Genomic DNA, 12,063 nt, shown 5'->3' with positions numbered 1-12,063 from the left:
TTGTGTAGTTTTCTTGTGTAGTTGTGTTGTGTTGATGTGCTGTGTAGTTGTGTTGTGTAGTCACATTGTTGTGTAGTTGTGTTGTGTAGTTGTGTTGTTGTGTAGTTGTGTTGTGTAGTTGTGTTGTGTAGTGTGTTGTGTAGTGGTATAGTGTTGTTGTGTTGTGTAGTTGTGTTGTTGTGTAGTTGTGTTGTTGTGTAGTTGTGTTGTTGTGTAGTTGTGTTGTGTTTTGTTGTGTTGTTGTGTAGTTGTGTTGTGTTGTTTGTGTTGTGTAGTTTAGTTGTGTGGTTGTGTATTGTAGTGTAGTTGCGTTGTGTAGTTGTGTACTGTTGTTTAGTTGTGTTGTGTACGTGTGTTGTGTAGTTGTGTAGTGTAGTTGTGTAGTTGTGTAATGCTGTGTTGTGTAGTTGTGTAATGTGTTGTGTAGATGTGTAGTGCTGAGTTGTGTAGTTGTTTAGTTGTGTTTTGTAGTTGTGTAGTGTTGTGTAGTTGTGTAATGTGTTGTGTAGTTGTATACTGTTGTGTAGTTGTGTAGCCGGTGGCCTCTGACACTGAATTCCAACTCTGCCACACGCGGAGCACAGTGGAGAGGGGTGGCTGGGCTGCAGTTCAGCTTCATCTTTAATAAGGTTTATGCACATATTAATGATAGACAGAAGACTGAGAACCAAGGCATCACTCTGGTATGTGTGATGCTGGGGATTGAACTCTGGACCTCAAGCTTACTAGTCCAGTATTCTAACCACCTCTGTAGTGGCTAGAGACTGAGAGAAATCAAGACAGAAGGGGAAGATAGAGGGAGAGAAAGATGCCTGCAACACTGCTTCACCACTCGTGAAGCTTTTCCTGCAGGTGAGGACCAGGGGCTTGAACCTGAGTCCTTGTGCATTACTCTGTGTGTGCTTAACAAGCCACGTCCCACCCAGACACACAACTTTATTTATTTATTGTCCCCAGGGTTATCGTTGGGGCTTGGTGCCTGCACTACAAATCCACTGCTCCTGGAGGCCATTTTTATTGCCCCTGTTGTTATTGTTATTGTTGTTATTGCTATTGTTGTTGTTGTATAGGACAGAGAGAAATCGAGAGAGGAGGGAAAGACAGATTGGTGGAGAGAAAGATAGACACCTGCAGACCTGATTCACTGCTTGTGAAGCAAACCCCTTGCAGGTGGGGAGCTGGGGGCTTGAACTGGGATCCTCAAGTCGTTCCTTGCACTTTGCGCCACTTGTGCTTAATACTCTCCGCTACCAATTGGCCCCCACAACTTTATTTTTCAGAGTAACCAGCAGCCAGAGATGGCTTGCAGGTCACAATTTGTTGACCCCCATTCCAGGATCTCAAAATAGCATAAAGGAAGTAGGTTTATTCTCAGCAAGCCAATTTCTAATTTTCCCTAAAGGCAGATTAGGGTAGAGAAGGGAGGGAGAGGAGGACAGGAAGGAAAGGAGGAAACAAGATAACATAATGTAAATTTGTTTGTCTGTCTGTCTGTCTCATCTCAGTTCTGCCTTCTGGAATTGATTTTGGAACTTTGTAGACTCAGGCAGAAAGTCTTTTGCATAATTAGTGTATGGGTTTCTCCACCCAGGAAGACAGTAGGAAATGAGGAAGAAAAGAGGAAAGATAAAGAAGGGAGGGAGGGGAAGGGCAGAGAGTGAGAGTGAGAGAAAATCTAAGAAAGTTGCCTCATCTAAGAAAGTTGCCTCAGGATGATTAAAAAGATGCTCTCAGACCTCTAGCTCCAAACCGTGGAAGCAGAATCCAGGAGAACAAAATCTGAGTGAGCCTTGACTTAGTGACAGATTCTCCCAGAAATAAGATTTGACTCAACCACACACTGAAGACCTCCGAGATGAGGTGCTGTGTGGGTCTCATTATCATTTTTATTGTTATTATTACCAATATCAGCCTCCTCTGTGGGTAAAATCTGCCCTTACCAGTGTCTCAGGGAAGGAAGAAAACAGAAGAGAAAATGGTCTTAAGGGAAAAAAAAAAAAAAAAACTAAGAGGAAATTTAATTACAGGCACAGATATCTTGACTGAAAGGAAAGCCACCAAAAGCCACCTTCCTCCTTTGCCCCTATCTCCTGGGAGAACTGAAGGGGCATAAAATCCCAAACACTTTCCCCAGAGCCAGAGCCCACACCCCCACCCCCACCATGAGGCCATGGACAGTCAGCCAGAATTGCCTCATTTCACTTTTCTTTCTGCTCCTTGATAAACGCATTTTCAAAAAAAAAAAGGGGGGGGGAGTCCCAACCTGGCACATCTCACTAGAGGTGTGAGGAGCAACAGCCCGGAGCCTCTCAGAGCTCCAACAACACTCCTCCCTTCAGATAGAAATGGAGGCCACAGAAGCCAAGCACTGACTTCAGAAGACAGCGCCAGAAGCACTGTTGATTTCCACAGGGAAAGAGACCCTCACTCTTGTGCCATGATAAAATCAGTGAGGTTCCTGTGACTTGACACCAGATGCTTCCTCAGAGGATGAAGCCTCTCCCGCTGCCTCCCTGCTCGGTATTATCTGGGCTGCCTCTCTGCTCGGTATTATCTGGGCTGCCTCTCTGCGGCTCCTCTTCCTTTAGTTGGCTCTGCAGTGTGGTGAGGACAGGGCCAGGGTTTAAAACTGCCAGCCTGAATGAAGCTGCCGGTAGTGGGACCCCAGGTGACAACTTGGAGGACAGGCACCAGAGCAGCTCCCAGGCTGTGAGCCTCCCTGGGGACAGGCCCGCAAGGAGACCAAGGTCCCCCGCTGAATGCAGCCCACACTCCCCATCCCTCCTCCTCTCTGGGGCTCAGCATTTCCTCCTTTGAAAGTTGGGGTGATTAACCTGGCTCCTTCCAGTTTGCACACTCATGCACCTGTTCTCAGTCACGAATGAATGAAGCTTGAGCATCTCAGATAAAGAAAGATGATCGCGCAGCACCCCCTGGTGGCCACTGAGAATCATCCTAGGCGGGTGTATCCAAGGCTACAGAGATCTGGAGGAAAAAAGTGTCTGATGTGGATGGACTTGTCCACTTGTCTGAGCCAAGAGCCCAGGGTCTCAAGCAAAACCGCAGACCTGCCACCCAGCTTGGCCTGGGGTCCCTGCACGTGTTGAAGTGTGCACTCAACTGAGTGCACCACCACCCGGCCCGGCCCCTCCAGATAAAGTTTATTTATTTTTTGCCTCCAGGGTTATTCCTGGGGCTCAGTGTCTGCACCATGAATCCATGGCTCATGGAAGCCATTTTTCCCCCTTTTGTTGCCCTTGTTGTTGTAGCCTTGTTGTGGTTATTATTGTTGTTGTTGATATCGTTCATTGTTGGATAGGACAGAGAGAAATGGAGAGAGGAGGGGAAGAGAGAGAGGGGGAAAGACAGACACCTACAGACCTGCTTCAATGCCTGTGAAGTGACTCCCATGCAGGTGGGGAGCCGGGGGCTCAAACTGGGATCCTTATGCCGGTCCTTGCACTTTGTGCCACATGTGCTTAACCTGCTATGCTACCGCCCGACCCTCCAGATAAAGATTTTAAAGCTAAATGTATTCAGAGACAGAGAGAACCAGAGAATCACTCTGGCATGTGTGGTTTCAGGAATCAAAAGTGGGGGGTCTCATGTTTGCAAGTTCTGCACTCTGTCACTGAACCATCCCTGACTGCAGCAAAGGTATTTTTTGTTTTTTTCTAGGTGTTCTTTAAAAAAAAAAAGTATATTTTAGGCTTTCTGGGCTGTATCATCTCTGTGTCTTATGAGTCTGTTCCCATATGGGCACAAGAACTTCCCTAGCTTATATGTTACCTAACAGGTATGGAAGTGTTTCAATAAAACTTTATTAATACCATCAAGCCGTGGGCTGTAGTTTGCCAAATGCTCTTAGAGAAGATTCTCTCTCCTTATCAGCTCATGGACACAACTACACAAGCCCATGGATGAAATGCAGATAGAAGTTCTCCTTCTCACTTGGTGTTCCAAAAGCAAATCTAAAGTAATGTTTCTTTTTATATGTCATATTTATTTATTTTATTATTTTGGAAAGAGTCAAAGAGAAAATGAGATGAAAGGACAGACAGAGAGGGAGACAGAGTGACACCTGTAGCATTGCTTCACAATTTGTGAAGCTCCTCCCCGGAAGGTGGGGACCAGGGACTTGAACCAGGTTCCTTGCACACTACAGTGTGTGTGCCACCTAGCCCCCCTAGAAAAATGCTTCTACCTTTTCCTCCATGGGCATCCTCTCCATGGCCAAATTATGAGAGCTCAGATTCATTCATGCACTCATTCATTCATCTGAGACTTTTGCTACTGGACTAAGTGCTTTGTAGGAGGAGGGAAAAAAAGGCAGGTCTCTCTGGGACCCTGACCACAAGACCTTGCCCCCCTCCAGCTCCCCATTTCTGAGCCTTGATGTGCTTATCTGAAAACAGGTGTGTTGTTCTGGCAATTGGCTTGGAGCACTGCCTGACAGACAATAAGCATATCTCAATTCATTAGTATTATTATTACAGTTGCTAAGAGACAGCTCCTGCTTCCCAGGGATTTGCTCTCTGCGATGGCAAATTAGGTATCAAAGCAACTACAGGACAACTGCCAGAGAAATGACACAAGATTGGAGCAGGGACCATCCAGGAAGGCTTCCCGACAGGGGTGGTACGGACACTGGGTCTGCAGGCCTGGTTAGGAGTTGTATGAGTCTGAGCCCCAGGAAGGCTTCCTTTTCAGAAAGGTGCAGCCCAGCCCAGAGAGTGCCCCCTTTGAAAAAGGGCAAAGAGGTGGGGGGTGAATCAATGAGATCTTATAAGTCTGCAGGGTCTGCACATCCAGAGGAAAGAGAATCACAAGGGAGACCGAGCAAGATAAACGGAAGGGGTTACAGAAGGACAGCCTCTCACTTTTTGCCTTGTTTGTTATACAGTGATTTGTGTGTTGCCCAGAAAATGCCGACAAGCAAAAGTGAAACAATCATCACCCCACCCAAGAACCACTCTGCTGAATATCCAAATGCCTGTCCATCTAGGCTTTTTGTCTGCGTGATCCAGTTTTAAAATCCTCACTAATGAGCACGTTTTGTCCAAAAAAAAAAAAAATGCTTTCTGGCTGGCTAGTGTGTCTGCTTTGCCTCACCTGGGGCCTAGGTTCACAGCTAGCCCCCACTGAACTGGAGGAAACTTCTGTGATGTGCGCTCTCGCTCTCTCTCACTCTCTCTTTCTAAATATAAAAGTCAGCCTGGAGGGGGTTGGGCAGTAGTGGCGCAAAGCACAAGGACCAGGGTAAAGATCCTGGTTCGAGCCCCCAGCTCCCCACCTGCAGGAGGGTCATTTCACAAGCGGTGAGGCAGGTCTACAGGTGTCTGTCTTTCTCTCCCCCTCTGTCTCCCCCTCCTCTCTCAATTTCTCTCTGTCCTATCCAGCAGCAATGGCAATAATAACAAGAGTAACAAGGGCAACAAAAAATGGGGGGTGGGAGAAATGGCCTCCAGGAGCAGTGGATTCATAGTGCAGGCATCGAGCCTAGCAATAACCCTGGAGGCAAAAAAAAAGTCAGCCTGGAGAAGTGAAGCCCCAGTGACAACAACAACAACAAAAATAAGCCACCTTCCCCCCCCCAAAACTGGATACTTTAGGATAGGAGAGAAAAAGAACTCGGTGTCAAATAATCCCACTTTGCTCATTCTCTCTACCTATCCCACTTCCTCCTGCAAATGATGGGCTTTGCAGGCACTTCATAAACCCAAGGACACTCGTTCCCGACTGGAACCATGACTGGGGGAGACGGAAAGCACCCCCTAGGAGTCTCCCCCTGCCAGGAGCTGGCAGAAGGGGCCCAGAGGACTCTGCCCTTGCCCCCGGCACTGTCCTCTGGAGGCAGTGCCCCTGCCCCAAGCCTGGATTTGAGGAAGGGGAACCGGGAGGTGGGAGACTGCTGTGTGTGCTCCTGTCTCAGGGGGCCGGGGACTCCACAGGGGGGCAGGACCACGTGCAGTCCCCCGCCCACCCCAGTAGCATACAGAACCACATGGGGCTAGAACCCAAGGTCCAGCTCTGTGTCCCTAGAGCCCACTGGGCCTGGGGCAGGGATAGGGACTGAAGGAGCCCTGCCATGAGAGAGAGCAGAGAGCAGGCCAGGGAGGAGGGACTCTAGGCTGAGGCAGAGAGGACACTGCCCAGGGGTGGATCTTCCTCACGGCCCAACACCCACCCTCACCCCAGCCAGCAGCTCCTGCAAAAATAGGGCAGTCAGGGCCTGCACCACGAATCCACCGCTCCTGGAGGCCATTCCCCGCCCCCCTCCCTGTTTTGTTGCCCTTGTTGTGGTTATTATTGTTGTTGTTGATGTCATTCGTTGTTGGACAGGACAGAGAGAAATGGAGAGAGATGGAGAAGACAGAGAGGAGGATAGAAACATAGACACCTGCAGACCTGCTTCACCACCTGTGAAGTGACTCCCCCGCAGGTGGGGACCAGGGGGCTCGAACCGGGATCCTTATGCCAGTCCTTGCGCTTTGTGCCATGTGCGCTCAACCCGCTGTGCTACTGCCCGACACCCCCCCCCCCCGGGCTGCCTTTTTTCAGGGTCTCTTGGCTGTCTCTTCTTCCTTTGGATGCTCAGGAGGAGGAGATAGAGGGGAGTCCCACAAAGCTGGCTCCACAAGCCTGCAGCAGGGAGAGAGTGCAGGGGGTTGTCTGTATCTGTCCTCTCCCCGGATGGCCTCAGGTCCCCCTCCTACCCAGGCCCCAGCATCTCACCCTAACCAGCCACCTTCCCTGCAGCCAGAGGAGGTGTTTCTAAACACTGGATAAGAGGGCCTGGCAATAGTTCACCCCCTAGAGAGCGTGCACATTACTAGGCATCAAGCCTTGAGTTCAAGCCCCAGCACCACATGGGAGCCATGGATGACTAGGGGAAACTCCACAGATGATGGAGTGGTGCTGGTGGTTCTCTCCTCCCTCTGTCTCTCCTACCCCCTCCAAAAAAAAGTTACCTGGGGAGGTTGCTCAGCAGCAATACAGAACAAGCTGGAAGCCTCAGTGCCACAATAAATAATAATGATAATAAATAATAAAATAAACAGTAAATACAAAGTGGCCCAGATACATTCTGCTCAGGACCCTGCAGTGTGAGCTGCGTCCTCCCCAGCTCCACTAGCCTCCCCAGCACTTTCTGAGGACCAGCCACACTGGTCTGTCCTCCCCGAGACAGTCCACATTCCCTCCTGCCACATGGCACAGCCATGCACCCCCTCAGTGTCCTCTTGGCATTCGGAGAATGCCTCCTCCTTGTGGTCTCTAGAAAGTCCCCAGCCTGGAGCTTGGCACAGTGACGCCTGGCCAAGTGTGTAAGGAGGGACAGACAGCAAAATCAGCCATCGTCAGGAGCCTGTGTTCTCCTGGGACAGAGAAGATGGCAATATCCACATCACACCTCCTAGAACCAGCCCCCAGGCACCCCAGGCCCCCACGAGAAGCCATGGCCCAGGAGAGGAAGGTCAGGCTGAGCTCTCCAATCTTGGTCTTTTAGTCTAGGTGTACATGTGTGTGGTGGTGCGGTGGCGGTGGCAGTGGTGGTGTTTATAAAATGTGTTGTCACAGTATCCAAATCCTCTTCACCCGGGAACCTCAGGTCTCTCCTGATTTTTGGGGGGGGGTAGGGTGGGGGGCTATGCTTTAATGGTAAGCTACCTCGAGCCTGGCAGAGAGGCAACTGGTTGTCAAGAAGTAGCCATGTTGAAGACAGGTTGGGGGCAGGTCGGTAGTGTACCCAGTTGAGCACACACATTACCGAGAGTGAGGACCAGGGTTTGAGCCCCCGCTTCCCACCCTCAGGGGGGAAGCTTCACAAGTGGTGAAGCAGGTCTACAGGTGTCTCTTTCTGTCTAACTCCCTCTCAGTTTCTACCTGTCTTGTGAAATAACAATAAATAAATAGGAAAAATGGCCAAGAGTGATGGATTTGTTGCACAGGCACGGAGCCCCAGCGATCAATAAAAAATAAGTAGCCACATTAGCGCACCTGGACGGGGTACCTGCTTTGTCACGCTCACAAATCAGGCTCCAGCCTGGCCCCCACAGCACTGGGGGAAGTTCTTGTGCTGTGGTGTTTCTCCCTCCTGTTTCTGTCTCTATCTCTCTGGAAAAGCCATCTCAATGCAATGAAACCCCTCTCACTCTTTCTCTAAAACAAAAGAATGAAAAAAAAATCAGCCCAGGGAAATCACTAAGCAATAGTACACCCCACACGCGAGGCCTCAGTGATGCATAAAATAAACAAGTACATCAACTTCTGGTTTAATTTCTGATAGCAGGTGAACAGATTTGCTATGACACTCAAGAAATAAGAGTCCGATGGAAAGACACTAGCTTTTTCCATAGCTCTGAGTAATGCTTCTGGCAAAGTCAAGGTAAACAAAACAAAACAAAACACCCCAGAAATGATAGGGACCATGTGTCTGTCAACAGAGTTAGAAGCTTCAAGGAAACTAGGTGTCCAAGGGCAGATGAGTGGCTGAGTAAATTGTGGTATATATATACAGAGCAGAGTACTATTCAGCTATGAAGAATGATGGATTCACCTTCTTCACCTCATCTTGGATGGAGCTTGAAGGAATCACATTGAGATAAGCCAGAAAGAGAAGGATGATGATTTTTTTTTTTTTTGCCTCCAGGGTTATTGCTGGGGCTAGGTGCCTGCACTACAAATCCACTGATCCTGGAGGGCATTTTTTTCCCATTTTGTTGCCCTTGTTGTTGCTGTCATTTTTATTGTTGTTATTGTTGTTGAATAGGACAGAGAGAAATCAAGAGACATAGGGAAGACAGAGAGGGGAGAGGCAGATAGACACCTGCAGACCTGCTTCACTGCTTGTGAAGCGAGTGCCCTGCAGGTGGGGAGCCGGAGGCTTGAACTGGAATCCTTACACCAGTCCGTGCGCCATGTGTGCTTAACCCACTGCGCTACCACCCAACCCCCTAAATTATTATTTTTTTTACCAGAGCACTACTCAGCTCTGGTTTATGGTGGTGTGGGGGATTTAACCTGGGACTTTGGAGCCTCAGGCATGAGGGTTTCTTTGCATAACTTTTATGTTATCTAGCCCCAACCAAGAATGAATATTTTTGAGGGGAGTTTATAAGAGGGATGGCTGCCTTACATGACTCGATGCCTCCCCCTGGTGGAGATCTATAGCAAGCACATCACACAGCTCTCCAGCACAGTTGTCCAAAAAGGCACCCAGCCACACCTGCGCCAGCCCACAGAGAGGTGGCGGTGAGACGAGACACGGGGAATCCAGCTACCCCTACAAGGCATGGTCAGTGAGAGACATTCATTCATTCATTCAAGGGCTTGGGGCAGCAGCAGGGTGTGAGCAGAAGCAGGAATTCACCAGGGGACAAAGAAGGGAGGGATGTGAAATGATGCCAAGGAAACACGGAGCGGAGAATCCAGCACGTTTTACCTTTCTGTAGTTGCAGCCTCACAGCTCCAGGCTGACTTTTTTCAGATACTGAGAATGAAATGTGGGAAGAAACACCCCAGCATCAAACCTTCCTCACTGTAGCAGGGCCAGCTCAGACCTGGGTGGGGCACACACATGACAAAGTGGACTCCCTATCCAGGTGAGCTAGCTTGCTCCTCCTCTCTGACTCGACATGAAGGAATCAGGCTCCCTCACTGTTTCCCAAAGGGCCTGACATGAGAGCCAGAACCTCACTGCCAGGGGAGCTTCAGGTAAGCTAGGTAGAAGCCGGAGGTTTCCCAAGGATTAATGAGAGGGAGGGAGACAGAGATGCCAGGAGGAGTAGAGCACCCTAGGGCCCTGTTGTGCTAGGCTGGAGCTCAGGGTGGCCTGCTGGCAGGTCCTGTGCTCTGTCTGCCATACTGTCTCCCTACCCAGGAGGGCAGTGTTTTCAAAGCTAGGAGAGTGTGAGATGCAATTAACCGATCCACACATAACCAGAATGTTGGCAATGACAGAATAAAATGGAGAGGATGTAAAGGCTCCTGCATAGAAGCATGAGTATGGCTGCGGGAGAGCTGTTTCAGCTGTGAGGCCATAGAGGGTGTGTGTGTGTGTGTGTGTGTGTGTGTGTGTGTGTGTGTGTGTGTGCCCCTCCAGGGCTGCACTGTAAACCACACTTGGTCCTGTGGTGTGTGGAGGTCAGCTAAGTCTGAAAACACCAGAGCTGGAGGTCTCGGCAGCCAGGATGTCACTCAAGGTGGCAGTGAAGCCAGGAGGCGGCAGAATAAGAGTCCAGCTCTGCTTTGAAGGACTTTATACCAAACCCCAGAGCATGACTCTGGTGAGGAGAGAGAAGCTCTGGAAAGTCCTTAAGGACCTAGCCACAAAGGCTCCCCTCACCTACTGTGAGGACACAGAAAGAAAAGAGGCGTAATGGGCAGAGCTTTCCAGAAGGCAGTCTGGCAGCAGATGTCTTACAAAATGTGAGGCCACAGAGCCACACTCTTGTGGACTCACAGAAAGGGGTTGACCAGGGACGCTGCTCTGTAACATGGCTCTCACTGGGAAATATAGATACAATCCACATGTCCAGAGATACTCGGAAACTGGCGGCCTACAAGGAATAAACACACCGAATGCACACCCTGACAAGAAAGATGCGCATGACTGGACACTCTAACTTGGAGTTCTGTTCTTTCTTTTTTGTTTTGATTCGGTGCCAGCGGGGCTCACCGGACCTGCATGGCCCCACCACGCCTGGTGCACTCTTTAATTTTTAGGTAAAGAGCGAGGAACTGAGTGTGTATAGGGGGTGGGGGGCGTACAGGCCACAGCGTTGCTCCACCACTTGTGAGGATTCCCCTGTGCTGGTGCTCACACATGGTGCTGGGGCGCTTGAGCCAGGCACCTGTGTATGGTAACATATGCACTCTGCCAGATGAGCTATCCCAACCTCCCCAGGCACAGGTTTTAGGGTATTATATGGGGGGGGGGAGCGGGGGGAGAAAGAGAGTGCCAGAGTATTACTTGGCACATGTGAGGCCAGGGATGAAACTCAGGACCTCAGGCTGGAGAGTTCGATGCTCTACCCACTGCACCATCTCCTGGGCTGCAGGAGGAATTTTTTTTAAAGGAGACAGAACTGCCAGCTGTGTCCCACTGTGAGGAGACAAAGGGTCTCCCTTTTGCTGCAGACTGTCACATTAAGGACAGTGGGCCCTCTTAGCCATATGAGGGTGTGGTGCTGTTCCAAAGAAATGAACAGCAGGACCTTTATGACTTTTTTAATATAAATTTTTTTTAATTATTTATTTGACAGGGACAGTGAAAAGTTAAAAAGGAAGTGGAGAGAGAAAGACAGGAACACCTACAGCAGTGCATCACCATTTGTGAAGCTTTCCCCTTTGCAGGGGGAGGCTGGGGGCTCGAACCCCGGTCCCCTGGCATGGTAATGTGCGCGCAACCAGGTGCGCCACAGTCCAGCCCTTCTTTATGGCCTTTATGGTCACTCTACAAGGAAGGAGGTGAGTCTGAGACTCCTGTTGGCCAAGAATGGGACGTAGGCAGGAGCTGCTCTGTCCTCTGGTGAGTGGAGGACAACGGTGCTGGTTCTGCAGTGACAGACCCGCCCCACGTGGTGCACTACGGAAGTGGCTTCAAGACTCCATGAGGAGCTATTAGCCAGAAAGAACAGATGGCCAGGGGCCTGTCTCACTGTGCTCTGTTCTGCCCAGTGCTCTCTCAGCATAGCTGGAATACAGAAGCCACTCAAGAAATATAACTGCATGACCATGAAAACAGCCCAGCTGGTAGAGCATCAGCCTTGCATACCCAAGGCTCCTGGTTCAAACCCTGGCACCACACACACCAGAGAGAAGCTCTAGCCTCTCTCTCATATATTGTGCAGTCAAAGAAGTCATGACATATTTTTCTGTTTTTCTTTTTCTTTTTTGCCTCCAGGGTTATCAGGCTCAGTGCCTGCACCAAGAATCTACTGCTCCTGTGGCCATCCCCCCCCCTTTTGCTTATCATTATTGTTATTACTTTTGTCATCATTGCTGCTGTTGTTGGATAGGTTAGAGAAATTGAGAGAGGAGGGGAAGACAGAGGGGGGAGAG

General features: G+C 49.7%; 1 protein-coding gene across 1 annotated transcript in view; it reads right to left on the bottom strand.

The window, feature by feature from the left end:
* Positions 1–12,063, bottom strand: part of KSR2 (kinase suppressor of ras 2) — a 387,866-nt gene that overhangs the window by 258,267 nt on the left and 117,536 nt on the right. The window lies entirely within an intron of this gene.

The sequence above is a fragment of the Erinaceus europaeus genome, chromosome 6 (assembly GCF_950295315.1).
Source record: "Erinaceus europaeus chromosome 6, mEriEur2.1, whole genome shotgun sequence".
In the NCBI taxonomy this organism is placed as follows: Eukaryota; Metazoa; Chordata; class Mammalia; order Eulipotyphla; family Erinaceidae; genus Erinaceus; species Erinaceus europaeus.
Note: the sequence above shows the minus strand (reverse complement) of the source record. Positions and strands in the feature narration are given on the sequence as shown.